Here is a 22,744-nt window from a genome sequence, read left to right on the forward strand (position 1 = left end):
CCAGCACCAGATTTTCTTCAGAAAAAAAGGACAAATGAGGTGGAAGAAGAAAAGGTGAAAACATGATAATAGCTGTGGGAAAAGGCCGCCGCTAAAGATTTGACAATGCAGGATATAGAGGCTCAGAGAAAAGTTTTTCTCCAAAAATTGTTCTTTTCAATCTCAACAGCACACTGAAGAGAAGTTTAAGCACACTTTTTACCACCTTTTGTACTCAAATTCAAAATTCACCTGTCTAACCAAGCAATAACAGAAATAATCTTTTTTTTATCCAGCCGTACATTTTGCTACAGAAATTTGTTTCCATTAAGCTATTCCCTTTTGTCCTCTTAGAAAGCATATTTTAAATAATAACAGTGTAAAAAAAAAAAAATTACATACTACCCAAAAAACCTCAACCCTGTCAACCGTGCACTTTTATACAAAAGTTATCTCCTTTTTTCAACAGATTGATGAAAACCCTTTTCATAATGTCAAGGTGGAGATGAGGAAGAGGGAGAAAATTTCTAAGTGCCCAGCACAGCTTGTCATTTGAACAGAGAACAGAGGGCCAAATCTGGTCTTAGAAAACTGTGCTACAGCTCCAACATGAACCCAAAGTTCTTTTTCTGCTTTGTAAAACAGAATTTTGTGGAAGTTGGGATGCAGGCGCACTCTGCACTCTTCATCTGTTGGGGAGAAATAATGTGCTTTTTCCACATTCCTTAAATCTCAACAAAAGAATGTGAATTCAATCTTAAAAAAATAAAAATTTAAAATGCAACCATGATAACTCTGTTAGCACACTTTGAGGAGTGCAGCAGCCACAGCTCAGCCCCTCAGGGATTCCCCAGGAAGGTCAGCACCCAGAGAAGAGTCCCACTAGGAATAACCCCCATAATACCAATGTAAGAAACACAACCCTGGCTCACTGTGTCTGCTCCAGGCTCTTCCCTGCTGGACACAAATGCCACGAGGCTCCCCTGTGCCATGCACTCCTGGGGAGGATTTTCCAGCCCTGGAATCCTCCCCAGGAAGATTTGCTCCATCCCTGCTGGTCTCTCCCACCAGCCACTCCTCTCACTCCACAGATGCTCTGGACAAGGCTACCCCTCACCTCTGAGCCTGTGAGTCACTGCTGGTTTCCCCCACAGTCCTGAAGGTCTCCTAGTTGCTGTCTGCAGGGGCTGGGAGGCACGCTGGATGCTGCATTCGGGATCTCACGAGGTGGTCACCAAGCCCAGTATTTGAACTGCAAGGATAAAAGAGAACACGTAAGAGGGAGTTTGATCAGAGGGGATAAAAGATGGATTGATGGCTTGATTAACACCAAGACATCCCAGGGACAGAGCAGCTGCTTAAGCCATGGATCAAACACAGGCACAGGGACCAGAGGTGAAGGGAGAGAAGAGCACAGGGAGATCCAAATGAGAGCAGCTGCTCAGCGGAGTAACTAAAAGGGAGAAGAAATCAACTCGCCAGTGGAAGAGGGACTGTGAGAAATGCTGCAAGGGGACCTGGGACTGAAGCAAAAAGAAAGGGACAAATGCCAGACAGGGATGGAAAAAGATGCAAGGAAGATGGATAGCTCTGGGCATGCCCAGGGCAGATGGTACAAAACATCAATGCAGAGCTCTTGGAGGAGTGAGGAGCCACTGCCACGACCAGCACCAGCCACCCAGCATGGGAAGGTTTTAATAAGCTTAATAATCCTCGTTACACCTGAAGATTGTTCTCATAAATGTCTTTTTAAATCTTCAATGTGATCTTATTGCTCTCAGTGGTCAGCTCCCACACCCTCGTTGTTTTTCTATTACTTTTGGATGCCTGGCTGGCCAGGGCTCTCTCTGCTTCCCACTGCTGTCAGTTCCTGCTCACCTGTGATGCCAAACAACCAGAACAGCAAGAAGTGACACTGAGTGTAAAAGTACTCATCTTTGTGATATTCACTGTCTTGTTTTATTATCATCTGCACAGTAACAATAATAGCAATATTAGTGACAACCATTTTTTTTACTCCTCCTGTTAGTAATATTCAGACATGACCTAAGAGGTATTCCAGAAAGACAACACAAATCCAGTGCAAGATCCAGGGGAACAGGGCAGTTAATTAAATGTCAGAGTGATGGACAGAGCTGGGACAAGCCTGGAACAATATCAGAGAGCTGGACAACCTCTGACAAGTGCAGGGAGATGGATGGATCTGGGACACGTCCCAGACCTCTCCCCCAGCAGAGGCAGAACCCTACTACCCACACACACCTTTAAACACAACATTGCTCCCTCTCTGTCACTGCTTCACTGACTCACAGGTGAGGAAATTTGCTGGGGAAAGCTGCTTTCCAAGCCGTGTCACTGATCACAGCCTGATCTGGTGACATTTTTATACCTCAAAATGGTGCAAAGGAAATAAAGAGCCCCATTGAAAATGACAGTGTCTTAGAAGTGTGTTTTACCAGCATATGTGTGAACTCACAGCAGGTAGGGGTTTATTTTGCAAAAGATTTCTTCTCCTTTTTCCATACTAGACATTCATAAGAGAGGAAAGTGGTGGCCAGGGAATATGGAGAGAGAATGGCAGCCGGAGGGTGTTCCAAAACTGCACAAATATTAGGGAACAAAGGGAAGCCTGTGACAGATACCAGGCAATCTAAGTCATCAGGAAGAGTGGAGAGCATAATAGACTAATCAATCAGGTAGACAAGGGTGAAGTGTCACAGGGAGGCAACAGGTAGTTGGAGGTCAGTTATGAAATATAATCTCTAAATTGGAAGGAGAAGGGCAGTAGCACAAGAACAGTGATAGGTATTTGAATGCAGGTAGGTGAACGTTGAATTGGTGATTTCCAGGTGAGTGAATGTTGGATAGGAATATTATGGGGGTAAGGAAAAATAACCTGGTATTTTAGAGACAGGCATGTATTCTGTGAAGTGAAAGACTGGGCTGGCAAGACTTTAAAGTGTTGCTCCATTTCAGAAAATGCTGCTGGAAGACAGACAGTGGGGCTCCCTGGTGCTTGTTCCTCTGGGTTTCCAGAAAAAGTTTGTCAGGTTAGAAGCAAAAAAAAAAAAAAGATGTTTTTTCCTAAACATAAATCCTGCAAATAACAGCTGGGATCTGAAAGCCAAGCCAGATCCTTTCTAGCTGGTGCTTTCTCATCAGCAATCCTGGCATGCGTAATCTCTAATCTAGTTAGCTGAAATGCAGGGAAGTTGCACACTGCCACGCATGAGAAGATGGGCGTTCTGCAGGTGAATTTAATTACTCCTTCCACAGAGAAAGTGGGAGTCAACAAGGCACCACTCACCCCCCATTAGCTACCTGAGCTGCACAGGGCCAACAAGAAACCAAGCAGCATCATTTACTGTTCCTTCCAGCTAAGCAGGAATAGTACCGTTACATCCAAAGAAAAGCTTGGCTTAATATGAAGTAATTCCTATCAACTCTTTTCTGACCTTAACTGTGCATTACAAAGATGTCACACAGTCCTTTCTAAGAACAATTAGACCCGAGCAATTAGAGCTGAGTGAACAATTCCTAATGAATAATTGTTTGGCAAACTTCACCCCATTTTGTGCTCACAAAACATTCACACGCAGATTGCAAAGTCCTCCCATTTCTTTATCAATGGATATAACTTGCTGTTTTCTCCACTGAGCAAACAGCAACGTAAGAGTTCATTGAAAAATCTAAATTCAAGCACAGGCTGGGTGGTCAGATTATGCCAGAAACGTGGTGCTGCTCCAGCTTTTCCACTGGGTGAGGGGTCGGAGCAGCTCCAAGAAATGCAAATCAGCACTGTTACCTCTCCTGTTTGAAATTCCCTTTTGCAAAATCTGTCGGTGCTGGAGCACATGGACTGGGCTGAGCCGTGGATATGAGAAGTGTGGGAAGGGAGCCAGCTGTGCTCCCTCTACAGCTGATGATGGTCAGAGCCACTGGAGAGGGAGACACCAAGGACACGCTGGAGAAACTGGAGACCTTGAGATGAAGAGCTCTTAAACCCCTAAAACCACCTGCTTAACTCTCAATGCCCAGTGTTAGCTGGGGCTGTGCAGAAAGGGGCACAGGGGAGCAGACCAGGAGGGGAAGCACTGGCTGGACTGAGGCTGGTGTTTGACCTGCTGGTGGCTGATGAAGCTGAGAATTTGTGCTGCACACCCCTGAGACATGCAGGGGGATAAGAGAGAGTGGGGCAGTAAATCAGGTTCTCAAAGCAGAGCGTATTAGGAGATCAATGGGACAGACATTAGACCAAAGGAGCAAACTCCAGAGAGACAGGAGCAATTCTTTTCCTCCTCCTTCTCCCTCGTTGCTAGGGATTTTTCCTTCTCATTTAATACCATCCTCATTGTTTTTAAATGAACAGCAAAGCCAGTGGGTTCCACGTGGCATTAGCAATGTGTTTGTGAAAGGGAAAACGACTGGCTCCTAGCAGGATTTGATAAAAGCCTCTCCAAGTTCTGAGTGATTTACAGCTGCAGAAAACAAACACGGACTGATACAAATGCAGAGAGAGGCAGAGCCGGCACCGACATCCAGGTACACTCAATTACCAATTCATCAGCCCAAGTGAACTTGAAGGGCTTTTCAAACTCTACATGGCTCTAAATTAAAGGAAATCCTTAGATGGATAACGTTCTGCAGTGGGGGAGAAGGCTAATTTGTCGATCTTCAGCACCTTTTGTGGGAGAAGGGCCATGGGAAAGGGGTGCAGGCAGCAGCTCCCACTGCCCACATGGGAGCAGGGACTGGACCACACATCAGGATGCTGTTCACACACTGCTGCAAAGCTGTCAGCACACAGCTCTCCCTCACTCCTCAAGATGCCAGTCCCCAAAGCGCCTTTTTTTCCCCTGTCTCCACTAAAACCTTTGCTTTCACCTGCCTTGGAGGTAATCATGGCAAAGCTGTGATGAATAACAGATTTTTTGGTTCGTTGGCTGAACTAAAAAAAAAAAAAAAAAGGAAAGACACTGCACAGTGACCCCAAATTGGAATTGTCCAGGCTCTCCGTGGCAAAAAGTGTGTATATATAAAAAATATAATATACATCTATGGTCAAACAATAGTTTAATTCAATCTGAAACCAACTCATGAGGAATGTAATTTTTCCCTCCATTCGCTGCCCAGAAACCCATTTTTTCACAAGAAGAGATGATTTACAGCTTCCCAGCTCCCAGCTCCACGCTCCAGCGGCACTGCCACAGCCACAGTGTGTGATATCTTCCCATGAAGCTCCTCCGTGCTGGGGGACAGGGTCCTTCAGTGCTATTCTGATACAAAATCCGAGTCAGCTGGGGGTAGAACACAGGGAGTCCAGCTGCTGAGAGGCTGCACAGAACTCTTTGTTAGTTGTTCATGCAGAAATTGTTTTGATTTCAGTGTCTAATTGATATCTTGGGGAAATCTTTGTAAAAGAGAGTGCATCCTCCCTGGACCCCATCCACGTGTGCTCAGGTGAAGTGCCCTATGCTGCCAGTGCTGACTGAGCCCCAAACCTGTGGGGTTGTCCCTGTTCCCCTGCTCCACATCCTCATCCCACAGGTTTGGAGAACTGAACCAGCATGAGAGCCCTGGGGCAGCTGGCAGGCTGGGTGCTGAGCTCCACTGCTGCTCAAATTTTTGGCAGAGAGGAGACTTTTGGAGAGTTCTGTGCCATGATGTCTGTTCATCAGCAAGGAGAGCTGTGTCAGCCTCCAGCCTCACTCAGGACTAGGGACTGCCTGCATCCCTGTGCAAGCTGCCAGCATCATCCCTCCTCCTGCCAGAAGCAGCACCAAGCCCTTAATTTTCAACTGGATATCAGCCCTCCTTTTTCCTCTGGCCTCCTCCAAAGACAGCAGCCATCGCTCACACACGCAGCTCCAAGGCTGGCTCTGAACTATTTAAAAGCACAGCAGGTATTTTAATTATTCACGTCAAGCGCGCCTTGCTTGCTAACGACTCTCCGGAGCTGTCATAGCTGCACGGGGTGGAGCAGAGCCCTGCCAGCAGCTTCCCACAGCCTGGCCTGGGGCAAAGCCAGGCTCTGCAAAACAACCATGCTGTCACTGGGGGCAGAGGTGGCATGGGGACACTGTCCAGCCCCGGATCTGCTTGCCCACCCAGCCCACTGTCCAGCCTCCTGCCTGGCACCTTGCATCCTCCAGGCCAGGGGTATCAGCCAAACGCTTTGCTGTAACTGCAAATAGCAACCTAGCTGTGCCCTGCACTGCTAGATTAGCTCTTGTCATATTTTAAGGGCACTGGAATTACCAAAATGCAAGGAAACAGAGGAGTACTTATACAGCACAGCTGGGCGGCTTCAGATGGAGACACTGGAGGGGATGACACACTTCCTTGTTGCCTTGAGCTGCTCCCAGGGTTCAATGCAAGGAGCTGCTTTGGAAATCAAGCCCTTGCCACCCTGCAGCAATATCTTTATTTGCTTCATCCTTCCTGATACCATCAAACATATTTGCTGCAATAGCATTGCTCTTCTTAGGGATATTAGGAAGCGTTTCTTCTCCCAGAGGGTGTCTTGGCACTGGAACAGGCAACCCAGGGAAGTGGTTGCAGCACCAAGCCTACCAGAGTTCAAGAAAAGTTTGGATGACACTCTCAGGTGCCTGGTGTGATTCTTGGAGTTGGGTTGTCTTGTGCAGGGCCAGGAGCTGGACTCAGTGACCCTTTTGGACTCCTTCCAACTCAGGATATTGTATGGTTATATGATTCTGACCCATATCCCTCCTTGGTGGAACAAACTCAGCTTTTTCAAGGTGAAATATGTGCAGGAAGAAGGATGGTGTCCCACCCTCATGGCTGGAAGAAAGATAGCTTGTGTTGAAGGGAACCTGGTTCACAGAGGCTTTTCTCAGCTCTAGAGTGCAGGTGAAGGGCAGAGACAGGCATCCCACCTGCAGGAGGATCAAGGCTGTGGGTTCCTTCATTTTTAACCCACTGAGTCTCAATCAAATGTGAGCTTCCTTTAGGCACCTCAGGATTTTCATCTGAGGTTGATCTGTTTTCTTGGAGGTTCCTCTTGGTTATTTCTCTTATTTCTGGTGATTATTAAGCAGCTCTTCTTCCCTGCCTTTGCTCACCATTGCCTCAATGTAAATTTGGAGGATTTCCAAGAATATTCAGGACCTGCTTTCCCCCACCTCTAGGTGAGCAAGAGCCTCACCATGAGTAACCCTGAGCTCCAGAGTTCTTTCTAGGAGCAGCACTGCATGGGCAAAGCCTGAGAGCAGAAAGGACTCCACAAAAGCACATCCCCTGGTGGAATAGCCAGGCTCTTCAAGCCTCCTGGACCATCAGAGCCAGCCCCTCTCTTTTTAACCTGCATGTTTTTTAATGCTAATTTCCACCACATGCCCAATTCGAAGCTCTAATAATGAACAACTGCTTTCTTCCTTTCCTTCTGATTTCATATTCATGAGTCAGGGTTTCCTGGCACTAAACTTAAATGCTAAACGGAAATCGCTGCACAGTGACACGTCTGTGTAGCTTCACTGTCCATTTATTTGCCTTTTCAAAGAGCTGCTGTGTTAAGCAAACATCTCTGCCTGGATCCTATCTGGAGGAGTTTGTCTGGTACGGCATGGTGCCTGCCGCGGTGGGGGAAGCGACTCGGTGTGATGGTGTCTCACAGCTCTGTTTTTGCTTCAGGGTACTTCTTGTACAATGGTTTGAGCTCGGTGAATATCTCAACCTTTTCTTGGATATTTGCTGGAATCTTGGCAGGATGTGTTCAACTCCGACACAGTGAGGGATGAAGCAGGGAACTCCCAGAGAGAAACACATCCATTGCTTGGGCTTGGAATCCACTGGGGGCTCCTGCAGGCAGCAGTGGGCAGATGTCTTGGCAGGGGAAGCAAAGAGGCACCTGTAACATCACTAGGCAAATTATTTTTTCTGGCAACTGGAAAGTTCACATACACATGCAAAAAAAACCCAAAAAAACCCCCCACCCAAACATTTCAGGATCCATCCAAATTTCCTGCCGTCTTCCAAAAGAGAGAGAAAAAGGACATCTTGAAAAACTGAATGTTTCCCATTAACCATATTGGTCAATATGTTTTTCAAGTATTTGCCTTTAAGACTGTGCTTCCATTTGAATTGAATTTTTAAAACAGCAAGGGCAAAAAATAATCTAAAAACAAAGGTCAAAGGAATTAAATTTTCATGTACTTCAAGGCGAGCTGTTCTTCTCTGCAGAGATGCCAAAGGTGTGTAGTCTCCAAACTTTTTAACCAGCCTGGGATGGAAGCTTTAGACACACAGATTGGCACCTTGAAGTTTCCTCTCCACCAGTTCACCCTGTCCATGGAGTAGCATATCTGTCCACTTCTGCCAGGGAACCATCTGTCCCCTTGGAGACACCATCATCATCCTCTCATGTCTGCTCTGCAATTGAATGGGAAGAGACACCACTGCCCTGGGAGCAAGAATGACCACCTGGGGCTGAAGCTGGGCTGGGCTGGCTCTGCTCCCTGCCTGCTCTCCTCGTGGGAACGCCAGCTGAAGGAGGCTTTGCTCTAAGTCATGGGCTGGAAAGGGTAGCAGCCAACATCCAAGAACCTTGGATTGCTCTGCCAGCTTTGTTCCTGCACTGGTCACCTCCATGGAGCAAGGTGAGCAGTGAGGAACTGCAGTGGTGGACTGGGAACTGGCAACCCCATCTCTTTGGTTGTCCAGTGCTGGAGCCTTTTTCTCTTCTCAGCTGTCTCCACTGTACTTTCCTTCTCCAAGGCTCTGTAGATGCTCCTCATGGTCTTGGTGCTCTGCTGCCTTCTGCAGTCATCCACTGCCTTTCCCTGTCTGCCCTTCCCCTAATGCTTTAACAAACGAGCTCATAGGAAGGCAAGAGAGAAGATGAGAGATGAATTTCAGACCACAAGAAATAGACTCACAAATGAGAGTGTTTGCAACCAGCAGCTGAAGAGCTGGGCTCCTGCTCATGGAGAACATCATGCGTGGCATGTGTTCAATCAAAGTAATCAATGGGGACCACATTTTGAATATTATCTACATGCAACAGACTCCTGGGGAGGAAATTGTGCAGCAATATTTAATGGTGGCAATGATTCAGCAAGTAATAGAAATATTCCTCAAAACACCATCAACTTCTCATGGATAACTCCCAGATGGGACTGAGGGTATAAACCCTTTCATTAAAAAGCTATTCAGTTATGGTAAAACTGCCATATGTGGCTCACTGAGATTCTGATTGTCAGTGACTTCAGCTTGAAAGCTGCTGTGAAATCAGAAAACTACTTCCCATTTGAACAGGGGGGTGGAAATTGGTCCTTAGGGAGCTGAAAGCACAGCTCGATCTCACGCAGCTGAAGGTGTCTTACAGCTGGATGTCTAGGTTAAGGTAATTGTCTAGACTTCTTTTATCATCAGTGAACAGAGAGACGTGCACCAGCCCCCAGAGAGTGATTCATTCTTCCTGTCTTAAACATCTATTTTTGGATGGGATGAATTACACTCTGGAGGTGTTCAAGTTTCTCCACTGACTATGGAGTCTGGATGATGAACTTGGCCTAGACACTTCACCTGTCTCGTGCTAAAGCAGGGAGTGCTCCACCAGAGAAGACAACTCAAGTTGTGGCCATCGTGGTGGTAGGTTGGGAGCACTTGGCCAACATCTGTGGTAAGCAGACACAAGAGAAGCATTTCCCTCAACAGACAGGAGATTGAGGAGGAGAAATCATCGTAAGTACACCCTGGAGTGATCTCAGTGTTTAAAAAAGAACTGAGGACACGCTGGTGCCTGATTATCTCATCTAGTTCTTTTATGTCATGCAAAAGGTACAGATTACATCCAATTGCTAAGTGTGACCTGAAAGTTGTAATTTTGCAGTCCTGAGAGGAAAGTAGGAACTGGTCTCTCAATCGAGTGCAGCTTTTCTAAAAGGACCAAGCCTTTTACAGAGCTTGGGTTTTCCTGAGATTAGCAATTCCAAACTTCTACAAACCAACAATTTATTTTTGAGGCATCAGCTGTATTCTTGTACCCATCTTCCCAGTTTTGAACAGCCATGTCTTGCAATTTTAAGGGTTTGGTTACAACCTGAAGAGCTATTTTGCAGACAGAAGGTTTCACGTCTGTGTTTTGCTGTAGACCTACCTGGTGCTAATAACCTACATTGCAAAAATAATGCTACTGTGTTCTAGGAGGCTTCTTGCTGTGGGTCTTCCAGAAATAAATGAGATTATTACATTCCATGACTTGAGAGAGAGCTGGTTTCAGTCCTCTCAGAAGATCAAGTTCTTAGTGCCAGCTCAGGTTTTAGATCTTAGAGCCATCTAAGCCATCTCTTAGAGCCATCCTGCCAAAACTTCTCCAGATTCCACTCCTGCTGTATAACATGGGACAGGTTATCTGTTCAAAACCCAGGACTCGGGATCCAGGAACTCTACAGGAAAACCAGGCATTGTCATTTCAAAGATCAACATGAGAAAATCAAACAGGGAATTAAACAGCAGGAGAAGTCACCAGAGGAAGGCCAGGCTGCCATCCGTGAACAGCTTTCCAAAGGAAATGTTCACAACTGGTTCTGAGCATGTAAACTGCAAAAAAAAAAAAGTCAGGACTCTTCCCCAAAGCCAACAAATGTAGAGGAAGAGCGGGGTTGGAATTCATGAGGCTAAAGAGCTGTGAGCACTAATTCACCAGGAGAGAGATTTCTGCTCATTCCTGGGGCATGCTACTGCCAGGAACAGCATGCAGCTGATGACAAAGAGCTGATGGCTGGAAGCCAAAGGGCTCCTTGGGGGCCAGGGAAATGCCTTGGAGACTTCAGTTCTCCACACCAGTTGGCTTATACCTGTCAAAAAAAATTGCTGGTATTTTTTCCTGACTCATCTGGAAAATCAAGACGGATCGTCCATATTTAACAGGCTACTCACAGAGCTCATGGGAATGTGTTCTAGACAAGGTAGAGAAAGTCCTTCAATTCATGGTGTGATACCAAAAGTAACGTGGACATGTGAAGGGAGCATCCATCTGTCTATCCAGAAATGTGGAGCACACAGGATTCCTAGAGCCTGAGTGCTGTAAATTAGACTCCTGTGAATTGAACAGATTCACTTAACAATGTGACGATCCAGCAGGACAGATACCAATGCTTGGTTTCTCCATTTCGGCTTGTTTTCTCTTTTTCTGCCTGCTTCAACCGCTGAGCTTCCTTGGACAAATTTCCACATCTCTGCCTCAATTTTCCTCTATTTAAAAACAGATTAATGTGACAGGGAAGTGTTGGAGATCTCTTAAGGAAAGCCACCGCATGAGAGATTTTTCTATTTTAAATTGTGAAAAGTGCTAGCCAAATGCTAGTTCTTAAATACAGCTGGTGAATATATAAGGAAAATTGATTTTTGCAGAAGACTGCATCATTTAAGCGAAAAGTCAATAATCATCTTCCATACCAGCATTTAAATATCCAAGCAAAACCACTAAAATAATGATATCTTTCGGGTTCAGATTGTTCACTGGAAAGAAGGGAACACACAGTATTAGACTCAATACTATGTTGACAGAGAACACAAATGTCAGTTTGACCATCTTAGAAAAGACATTTTAAAAGATATGAAATTAAATGACTCAGGATTACTCATGATGAAATCTTACATTAAGCAGCGAAAACTGCTATTTCAGGGAATTTTTTGGGATTGTTAACAGTGTAAAGAAAATGCAGTTATAAAAGCCCTGCCTTCCTTGATAAGGAAACACAGAGACAACAGAGATGAACACTGCAGCCCAAAAGCAGGACAGAATACTAAAGAGTCTAACAGAAATCTCAATACATAATCAAGGGAAAAGGCAAAATCACAAATAAAAGTGGCCAAAGGAGACTTCCATGAAAGGGGCAGCAAGATAAAAGGGTTTGCCTTGCCTTATAACGAGGGAGTTTATATAAAGTACAAAAATATGGAAATTTTTCAGAACAAATGCAAAATTATTTTAATAAGAAGATGTAGCTCAGTTTGGAAAAAGACAAATACAAAAAAGCCCAATATTACAGTATCATACCAATGGTCAAAGGGTTAAAAACCTTGTAATTTCCAGGAAAGGAATTAAATGTGACCAGCAGGGAGACCTGGTCAGGTGTTAGTTCACTTTCCCAGCAGAAAGTTGCATTTCAACAAAACTGAAATTTCTCATGACATGAATTAGTTCTGGCAAAATCACATTTTAAAGGAATTAGGAATGTTTTGATAAATCAAGCATTTCATTTGCAAGGCTTCAGGAGAATTTTCCATTCCTGTTTTTATCATACAACAAAATCTTTAAACATTCATATTTAAATGACATTAAAATTAACCTGAAGTATATTTTAATAGCAATTCAATATTCTATTCAGAATGCAACCAAATGTCAGAATCACATATTTTCCTGCAAGGTATAAACTCCTCCATTATCTCAGTGCTATATTTTCAGGCTTTCCAGCTATTTATTGCAGAATTTGTACTGTAACATAAAAAAAAAGGCAGACTCTTGAAACCCTAAGGTATGTTGTTGTTATTCTAATGAGAAACAAAAGGCAATCTATAAGCAAACATATCTGCAGCTCACAGCATCAAACCAAAATATGAGCATCAGGACTGTAAGTCTGCTAAACACCCTCGGAGTGCAGTGAACTGCATTCACTCAGCTTAGGTGGAAAAACAGGAATTTTAAAATACTTTTGGGTACAGGAACAGCACCTGACTTTGTAGAGTGGCCATTCTTTGTGAACCTTCCTCTTTTCTCGCCTCAGTTTGGTTTATATTTAGAAATGCTATAAATATCGTCTGTTTAATCAAACGAAAAATATGTTTTGATAGATCATTCACTCATTTAATCTCCCCAAAAGAAAGGCTGCCGATAAGACTGTCTGTTTTCACTGCATCTGTTCACTTGGCAGGAAAAAAATAATTTCAATGGAAACGTTGCAAAAACCTACCCTTTCTACCCAGATGCTCTATTTCCATATTTCTGATGCCATCCTGCCTGCAACCACTTCTTTAGATTTACATGAATTAACTAGTGTAGGACAGATAGCAGACTACAAAGTATTCACAAAGTAACGATGGCTTTTGATGATGACTTTGGAGGTTCAGTGGAAAAGCTGTAATCTCTTGTCCATATACAAAAATAAACATTATGGGATGGGTTTAATACACTGAAAAGTTTCACCCCATACGGCGCTTTTACATAAGTTTCAGGATGAAACTGAAGTCTAGAACAAAGTGCACAGGTGCCAACAAGGCAGCCTTTGTGTGAAGTTCTTTCTTCATCATTTCCACTCATTCTTTGGGTTACTTCTGCAATGATCCAAGATTTCTTTGGCACTTTAAAAAAATGTGCAACCATAGCTATACAGGGCTTTTTTAATAATAAAACTTATTGAGTCAAAATACTCAATTTTGACTGCTTTTAGAGAAAACTAATATTAAGCTTCAAGTTAAAGTACTGACCAGAAGAACAATAGATATTTGGGATTTAAATTAGGAATGATTTGTATCTAATCCAAACGGGAGAGTCTTTCAACCTCTTTAGTTCTTTCCATGACCATGCTAAAGGAATCAACCAACAAGAAAAATCTGCAGGATAAACCCTGTTCTGACTCACCAGACATAACTGTACTGATACAAAGTTTGTACAAGGCATAGAGCATTAACCCTTTTGGTTAATGGAATATAATGGTTAATAGGAAATTAACCATTTTGATCTCAGGGAACTGGCAAAAGATGCAGCAAAATGCATTTTTCCACAATTATGATCCTTCTATTTTCTCCTAAGGCACAGTACTAGGAGCACAGCCTTGAAGATTATACAAAGCACTTAGGATTTGTAAGATAATAATGATTATATGGTGCAGCCAGGGAGTAGGGTTTTACTTATTATTATTGAGCTTAAAAGAAAAGTTTGATGGTAAATTCACAGTCTTCTGAGCACGGTGGCAGGCAGGAGAGCAAAAAAAAATATTTGTCACTGTTTCTAACCTGTTTTAGAGCATCAAATTCTAACTGCTGTCAAGATTTTTATAGATGTCAAGGAACAGATAGTAAAAGACAAAAAAAATCAGGAAAACAACAAAAATTAACTACAGTGAGAGGGTCCTTTTTGGCAATACCCCTTATCATGCAGCTATGCACTGACAGTCATATTGCACTAAACCACGTGAACAGGAGAATTCTGCAGTCATTAGACAAAAAAAAATCCTCTCAAGGTCTGAATTAAAAAACAAGCCATCAAGATAAAAGCAACTGCTTTCCAAACGGCCAGGGAAAATGGATTGACATAACATGATCAAGTAGCTATTGCATGTAATTTGATGGCAAGTCTGTATAAAACTTAATATAGCCTCTATTGTGTCTCTTCCAGATTATGGTCTTGATGTAACCAGCTTGTGAGTAGTGCTGAAGAAACTGCAGTGGGGAAAGGAGCTTCCAACATGTAATTTGGTTTGGTCCTAAAATACAGACATATTGTCAGGAAATAGTAACTGTTACCAAAAATACTGCTGGAATGAAAAATACTGTGTTTTTTCCAGTGGAAATAATCTTAGGAGAAGAAAATACCAAAATAGCCCACACTGAAACACGAAGTCCCTGCAAGAAGAACGTGCCCTGATTCAGCAAAACAGGTGGGAATGAGCTCACATTGAGGGAGTTCTGCCCAGTGGAAATCACTCATGTATTACAATTTTAAGTATGTTTATGTCCCCTTGGAGTCAGTTGGGTGCATAATGCTCCACTAAATTGGGTGGTAGCAAGGAACCTTCCACCTTCCCATGGTAGTCTGGGAGCTTTGGCACCAAGTATGGGGAAAACAAAGACCTGAGAATGTAGTTCACCTGAAAAAAAAAACAGAAACGAACTGAAGAGCTGTAAAGCTCTGCTACAGCTTTTCCCTGCATAATTCACAGCAAGAGGATCATTTCAGATAGAGTTGAAGAGATTTTCAGTCTGCTCACTTGCAGAGTTGATAACCCATGGGATACTTTGGGACTTTTGCCTCGTCCTGGTGCCAGCAGAGGGGACCAGAACCTCTTTGGACCCTCCTAGACATGGAGAACTGAAATGTAGGGACAGAATTTAAGGAATCAATTCTACTCCAGCTCATGATGATGTGTAGCCTTGGCACAGTTTGGAGGTCCCACAATTTGATCATTCACATCTGAACTTCCACCCATGGCCTCAGTGTGAGGTATGAAGTGACTCTCCTGTCTCAAGGCAGCAGTTTGTGACCCTTCCCCAAACAAAAGCAGAACTGCTCTCACTGCAAGTCTTTAAAGACAGGTCCTTAAATATTTACCCCAGAATCTGGATTTTCATTTTTGGCTCTTTGATCTTTTCTTCTTTTTCTTTTCTTTTTTTTTTTTTTTTCTTCTTCCTCTTTACTCATTCTGGAGTATTTAGTCTCATCCCACAGCTCCTGAGTGGATGTGTTAAGAATAAAATAACAACAAGGGGTGGGATTTTCCAAAGCACTCAGCATCGGCCTGACTCTATTCTCTTTGAAGTCAGCAGGAGTTTTATTACCAACTTCAATGGGAGCAGTTAAGCCAATGCTACACATTGTGAACGTGCATATTCATGAAGCAAGTAGGATTTGCTAATGGGACATGGATTCAAAGGGCTGATAAGATTTTAGAGAAAAAGCTACTTGAAAAAAAACCCCAAAAACAAGTAGTTCCATGAGCACCAGAACTATAAAATCCTGCTTTCCCAGAGCTTGATTGACTTAGGCATGGAGAAGGGGCATGGGCTGATTGAAGTCCTTCCTGTGGGTGGGGTGCTGAGATTTGTGTTCTCTCCCAGATGGATTCACCAGCATCAAATAAAGGCTCAGCACAACATGGCAGCTTTTTCCTCAGTAGAAGTAGGGCATCTCTCTTCTACCTCTGCCTGTCTGCTCAAACCTTGAGGGAACTTGCTATTTTTGAGACTGCTACCCTCTATCAAATTCATCTGGAGTTGGATAATGCACTTAAAAGTTGTGAGGCGTATACACACAGGTATAAACACACTCCATGTGAGCATGAAATCCACGTTTTTGCAGGATCTGCAGGAAGGCATGTTAAGACTGCTCAGAATCAAGTTGTGAGTTAATGAAAAAGATGGGTACAGAGCAGCTGCTCAGCAAACAGCCTCAGGTGGATGAACCACAACCCTCTGAGAATCTCAGCTGTGGAGAAGGTGCTAAGAGAAGGGCAGTCCTTGAGGAAAGAAGAACACAACAATATGGTCCTTCAGAGGAATTAGAAAAATGGTTGCTGAGACAAAGATACGTTCCAGATAAAAACCTGATATATATAAATTTGTGACAAATTTGCTCAACATACTCAAAATATCTAAAAAATGCAGGACTTGAAAGGGTGCAGAGTTTTTGAGCAATGAAGGCACTGCACTTCTGGAAAGCCAGAGCATTTCCATTCTGGAAAGCCAAAGCGTCTTTGGCTGCACAAAGAAAATGAAAGAAAGCAGCAACACTGACTGGTCCCTTTGGCATCTGGGCTAAAGCATCCCAAGAGGAAGACAGAGGGAGTTGGATGCAATCCCCAAACTCCTTTCATATGGGAATCCAGACTCCCAGGAACAAAGCCTGGCAATGGACTTTCCCTGCCAAGAGCAGCCCATTGCCAGCCCAGGTGCTCACATGCACTGTCACTGCCTTTGGCACCAGGGATGTCCAAAGAAGAGGATCAATTCTCTCTCCACCCCACAATTTCCACACCGCTGACAACTCAGAAAACAATTCAAGAGGGAATTCAAAGGATCTGTTGAAATTTAAACGAGGAAATCTGAGTGAGTGAGCATATGTAAATAGAAAGAATGAGTAGCACATAATTACATCAAATTGTTACTTAGCAAGGGAAGTAAATAACCCAAAATATGCAGAGCAAAAAATGGCAATGAATTAGAACTAATTACTTAAGGCTAATTAAAATAAGAATGGCTTGAATTGAAATATGTTAATAGCATTGAACCTGCCTTCTACCAGTGAATTTCAATAAAAGTGATAATGTCACTTCAACCTTCACCTGACAGGGGGTGGAAAGCTGGGATTTGGAGCTCATGGCTGCTTGGGGAAACTGACCACAGCAAAGCATTATTTAGGATGGAATGGGCTGGATTCATCTGGCAGGTGCAGTTCTCCTGTTCATGGATAGAAAGAAGATGGATAATGGATGTGAAGTGGAGAAAATACTGTGACAGGCAAAAGCTAAATCCCTTGAAGACGAATAGATCCTGAGGTAGCTCTCCATGCTGGGAAATGCTACGGTTGAAGAGAGTAAAAGAGAAAGGCATGGAGATAATGAGATCACAAAGAAGGAAAGACAAAGAGGGAACAAGAGAGACTGAGGGAGCGAGGAATGAAATAGATAGGGAAAGCTTAGAGCCATGACAAATCATCACCAGCTTCAATTACACAAGCCTGCTGGGCTATGAAATCTGCCAAAGGTCACTGGATTCCTGTCTTTGCAACTAAAAACCAAGTGGCTTTGCTGGTTGCACCCCATGGCCCAAGTGCCTGGTGGGAGTGACCAGGGAGCAGTGGCCTTGCTGATGGCTGAAGGTTCCTGCACAGGCTGCAGGGCACTAATGAGCTGCTCCAGAAAGAATGGACAGCCCCAGCCAGGAGGTGAACGTGCCAGAGCCATGCACCAACTCCCAGCACTCTGCCAGCACGCCAAACTGCTCCTGTGCCAGCAGCTAAGCCCTGCCAAAGAGCAGGGGAAACCTCAAGCAGCAGCAAAGCCTGGTTCAGCATCTTCTTGTCGTGCCACAGAGCCCAGCTTGTGCTCCACCAGCACCCTGGGCAGGCTCATGTCCCAACAGCCCCCCAGTCACAGCCACTGATCCCAGAGGACTTGGATCCATGCTGGGCACAAGCACAGCTGGTTCTGGGCAGCATGTGCACGTGGAGAAATCCTGATCTTCTGCCACAAGCAGTGAGTTCCCTGGCTGTGCACCAGGCTCTGGGGCTCACCTTGGTGCTGAGCTGGGCACAAAGCTCTCCCTGCTCCTCCAGGAGCTGAGCTGTTAGCTGTGTTTGCTGCCTCATTCTTTCCAGGTCCTCAGGTTCACACTGGAGGTGAAAACTCTTAACCCTCTCACGTCCCTGGGATTCCCATGAAAACCATGAGCTCCTCATCCCAGCTCGTTGCACCAACAGGGGTCACAGAGAGGGTGGAGGGTGGGATATGGCAGCAGTGCAGCCTTTCCACTTTCACTCCACCTCCTGTGCTGGCTTTTAAGCCAGCTGAAGGAGAAGCTGGTGCCAGGCTTGCTGCCAGCTGATGAATCCAACTGGATTCATCTTGGAGCTGTGCATCTGAGAGAGCTCTGAAGCCAAAGCTGGGTTCTGCCCAGCAGGTATGGGATGCTGTGAAACATCAGGGAGGTGCTGCAGTTCCAGGGGCACTGCCCTGTCCATGACAGCCTCTCCCAGCTGTGAGACTGGACTGCAAGGCCAGTCAGTACCAAAAGCACAGGCTGACTCTGAGACAATGGTCACAAGCCTTGGATTGACTGCCTGGACTACAGGCTGTGACCTACTGATGACCACCTGCCCAGAGCTCCATTCATCCCCAGTGCCAGCCAGGATGGGTGACAGTGGCACACACCCTTGTAAAAAGTCATTATACTGAGTACCAGGGCTCTACTTCGAGCATACTGGTGGCTGTAATATTATTTCTATTTCTCCAGCCTCTCTTAGAAAACCAGAGTTCAGACTTGCTGCTCCTCCTGTGCGTGGAGGAGCTGTGGCAGGCCAGGAGCAGGTTCCTGTGAGCTGCCAAGATCCTGCCATGACTGTCACTGCCCTGCCTGACCCTCTGCCTTCCAGGGAGGGAAGCCCTGGCATGGTGAGGATGCTGCCTAGGCAGACACAAGTCGGCTGAAAGACATTTCCTCTTTGTTTCTCTGCTCGGTGTAATGAATCCTGCCTCCCACTCAGATCTGCTAAGTAAGAGGAGTTACTGTGAGTAATCCCCACTTCAGCGTCTTTGGCTGTAATCGCAGAGAAATCACATTAGCTTTTTTTTTTCTAGGACAAGGAGAAATTCATCAAATTGCAATCCGAGGAGAGCACACACAAGAGAGAGAAAGCCAACAACGCACACGTACCCTGCAAAAAAAATCCCAAAGTTGACATTTACATTTCAAACACTTTTAACAGCTAAACAAATAACAGTAATTATACTATTTGCATACTTTGTTAAATAATTGTTTGTTAGGTAAAGGCAGACTCTGTCTGTGTGTGTGTGTGCAAGGAGCAGATGCCTGAAACCCTGGGAAGCAGAACAGCTGCTTCTTCCCTTCCCAGGTGACCTGTTTGCTTTACAAAACGGTGACAAGTGACCCAAAACACTGGCCAGAGGGGGTTGGATGTGCTGATATATGGGGCAGGAGGCCCTTGGCTGAGGAGGACAAGGGCCACGAGCTGTGATCCTGCTGCTCAGCACCCACATCACCCTCCTGAGCACACTGACAAGCTGACTGCTCCAGACACTGAGCACCAGCACTTGCTGAGGTGAAGCTCCCAGGCTCTGAACACGAATTTAGGATTGCAGAAACTCTCCCAAGAAAAGGAAAGCAGCGGCAGAAAGCAGGGCAAGGCACAAAAGCTGGACAGAGGAGGCTCCCCACTTTGCAGCACCACATGCTGAACACCCCTCTGACGATGACGCCTGACTCAGAGCCCACAAGCCATCTCCTGGCTGGCAATTTCCCTTTGCTTCTGCAAAAGCATCTCAGCTTTCATCCCTTTCTGCTCAGCTCCTCGGGCAGACAGCTAATTGAAGGGTTCTTCTTTCTTTTCTAGTACAGAAAACCCAGTAAATGCCTTTTAATCTGCCCAGCTTTCCCCATGATTGGCTCTGTCTATCCGCTCACCACTCCTATCCTGTTTTTTTGTTTTTTTTAATAGACTTCAATGATACAAACTGGTGGAGAGAGGAGAAGCCTTCTGCCTCTCCTCACATGGTCAGAAAAGGTGGAGCAGAGCCAGAGCCACTGCATCTTTTCACACCTGGCTGGAACCAGGTCAGGCAGCTAATGCATTTCTCAGGCTCAGTGGCTACTTGTTGGAGACACACAAATGCTGCTCGGCTGCTTGAGTGCTGGAGGCTGGGAGAAAAAATTCCAGCAAGAGACATATGTGTCAGAAGGCTGAGAGGGAGGTGGTGCCAGGAAAGAGAAGAGAAAAGTGATGCACACACGGAGAGCTGGGCTCTGTGCAACAGGAAGAGATGCAGGGGGAATAAAAGGCTCCATGGCTTTGAAATTGCCCCTCAGAGCATCAGTTAGGAGTGGAGGGTTCATGAGCCATGAGAGTGAGTGCTCATGCCCTGTTCATGGGGGAAATCCCAGCTCCAGAGGTTAGAAATGTCCATGCAGGTCCCTCAGTCTGGGAGCAAACCTGTGCTCACTCTGAGCCCCCAACCCAGAGAGTTTATCCCCTCAAGCAGCAGCAGGAAAGTCACACTCCCAAGGAGGATCCCAGGCGTTTGCTGCCTTTGATCTGTGAAGCTCAGATTTTTAAGTGTACAACTAAGGGCATCCCATGAGGCTGGGGAAGAGAAATGCTCCAAAATAACCATTCTCCCCTCAGAACATTTTCACTGGAAATGTTTATATTTACCCTTCAGAAAAAAACTTTTTCCTGATATTTCTTCTTTAAGTTGAAAGAACATTTTCCAGTTCAACTCTTATTCTTTCAAGTAGAAATGTTCAGTTTTCTTTAATGACTCCTTTCTCCCCCACTACTCTGCTTTTTACTTAGAGTTAAAAAAAATAAGAGGAGATGAGGAAAGGAAAACTAACAAAACCAGAGAGAAATTTTTTACATGAGTTTCAAATAACTTGAAAAAAATTTTTTTTTAAAGTTTTATGAGTGATTTTGAAGGATGCGAGCGCTTGGAGCAAACTTTTTTATGTAGGTCAAAAAAAACTTGTTCCCAGGATTAAAAACAAAGCCCAAAGAAAATCCCTTAATGTGGGTGAAACAATGTGGACCAGCTCTATATAAAAGCTTTGCCCCAACTGCCTGTGCAAAAAAATCATAGGATTATAAAATCATAGAAGAGTTTGGCTTGGAAGGGACCTTTGATGGTTACCTAGTCCAACCCCCTGCCATGCAGGGACACCTTCCACCATCCCAGGTTGCTCCAAGCCCTGTCCAGCCTGGCCTTGTACACTTCCAGGGATCCAGGAGCAGCCACAGCTTCTCTGGGCAAACTGTGCCACTGTTTTACCACCCTCATTCTAAAAAACTTCCTTTTGTCTAATCCAAATTGACCCTCTTTTAGTTTAAACCCATCACCCCCCATCCTATCACACCAGACCCTGCTAAATCGTTTGTCCCCATCTTTCCCATTAAAAAAAATAATGAGCAACTAAGGTAATTTATAATTTTTTTAAGCTTTCTGACTTGATGGCAGGACCCTGTGTGTGCCTGCTGCTCTGGGCTGCCACCACCCCAGTTGGGTGAAGGAAGGGATCTCAAGCTGACAAAAACACAAGGAGCTGTGTCAAGGCAAGAATCAGAACCATCCCCATAGCATAGAGGACATGTGTCAGCCAGGGCAGAGCAGGGAGCCTTGGGAAGGATACTTGGTTTAGGACAAAATGGCAAAAAATCAGAGAGAAAAGAAGTGCAATTCCTGCCTCCCTTTAAACAATAGTCACAAAAAAGAGCTCATGGAAACAGACACATTCTCCTTCAAAAGATATTTAACACTTCATTTTGCTTCGTCCTCTTTTTGAATACTTCTTACAAAACACGAAGGCTTTAAACAAAAGGTCATTAAGAGATAAAGAATTGAGGCTCTTCTTGCGAGAATGAAAGGAGAAGGCATCTTGACATTTTTAACGGGTTTTCTTCCCCCCTCTCTTCCAAACTGAAAATTAATCAACATTGATTTGATTTCACACACATAAGCCTGTTTCGTGGAAGTGGCATTTGCTGACAGAGAGCTGTTTCGACAAGAAAATTCCAGCCAGAGGAGCACACAATATGCTGCACACCATTAGGGTACACAAGCTGCAAGGACACTGGTCTCCCAGGGTTCACAATAAATCCTATCCTTTTTCTGGGTCAAGAAACTCGTAGCTGTCTGGAGGTTATGCTAACACGCCAGGGTTTGGGGACTGATGTTGAGATCTGAGGAATTCCTGTTGCCCGGAATAGAAACAATGAAATTGTTCCAAGGCACCATTTATTCCCAGGTGCCTGCAAGCTGTCATTTCTGGGGAAGATGAACAATTTGAGAAGATCTAATGTCTTCAGAAATAATTCAGGAAGACAGAATTCATTCAGGTCCCCGGGTCAATAATGAATGGGACTCGTGTGAGTCAGAGGAGGACAGAGGGGACCTGACCAGCAGCTCTCCAAAACCAGGTGAGCTTGTGCAGCCATGCAAGGGGCAAAGAGAAGGGCTCTGAGCAGCTCAGCCTGGAGGCCACACATGTTCCAGATGGGCTGGGTGGGAGCAGTGAGGACCAAGGGATGCAGTGACCCCAGGGCTGGCAGGTGGGATGCTGCTCTGCCAGCACATTAAGGACCAACACAGTCCCCTTATCTTGAGCTTTGTGCTACTCCAGCATCCCAGTTCCCCCCAGTAAATGCCTGTTTCATTTGCCTCCTTTCATCTGTCAGCCAGTTCTAGTCTAAAGATTAGACAGGAACTCTCTAGCTGGGAACAAACAAGCAATGCTCTCAAGAGTTAAGTGCAGAGTTTTGCCCCTTAGGTTTTTGACAAAGAGCTGAGAGACATCC

General features: G+C 44.8%; 1 protein-coding gene across 4 annotated transcripts in view; it reads right to left on the reverse strand.

Annotated features, from left to right (window-relative positions):
* Positions 1-22,744, reverse strand: part of ELFN1 (extracellular leucine rich repeat and fibronectin type III domain containing 1) — a 101,924-nt gene that overhangs the window by 43,711 nt on the left and 35,469 nt on the right. For all 4 annotated transcript variants that reach the window (XM_085074571.1, XM_085074567.1, XM_085074570.1 and 1 more), the window contains exon 3: positions 1,097-1,231. The gene's annotated coding sequence lies outside the window, so the exon portion shown is untranslated. The remainder of the gene's footprint in view (positions 1-1,096; positions 1,232-22,744) is intronic.

The sequence above is a fragment of the Lichenostomus cassidix genome, chromosome 14, assembly GCF_008360975.1.
Source record: "Lichenostomus cassidix isolate B80296 chromosome 14, HeHo_3.0, whole genome shotgun sequence".
NCBI lineage: Eukaryota > Metazoa > Chordata > Aves > Passeriformes > Meliphagidae > Lichenostomus > Lichenostomus cassidix.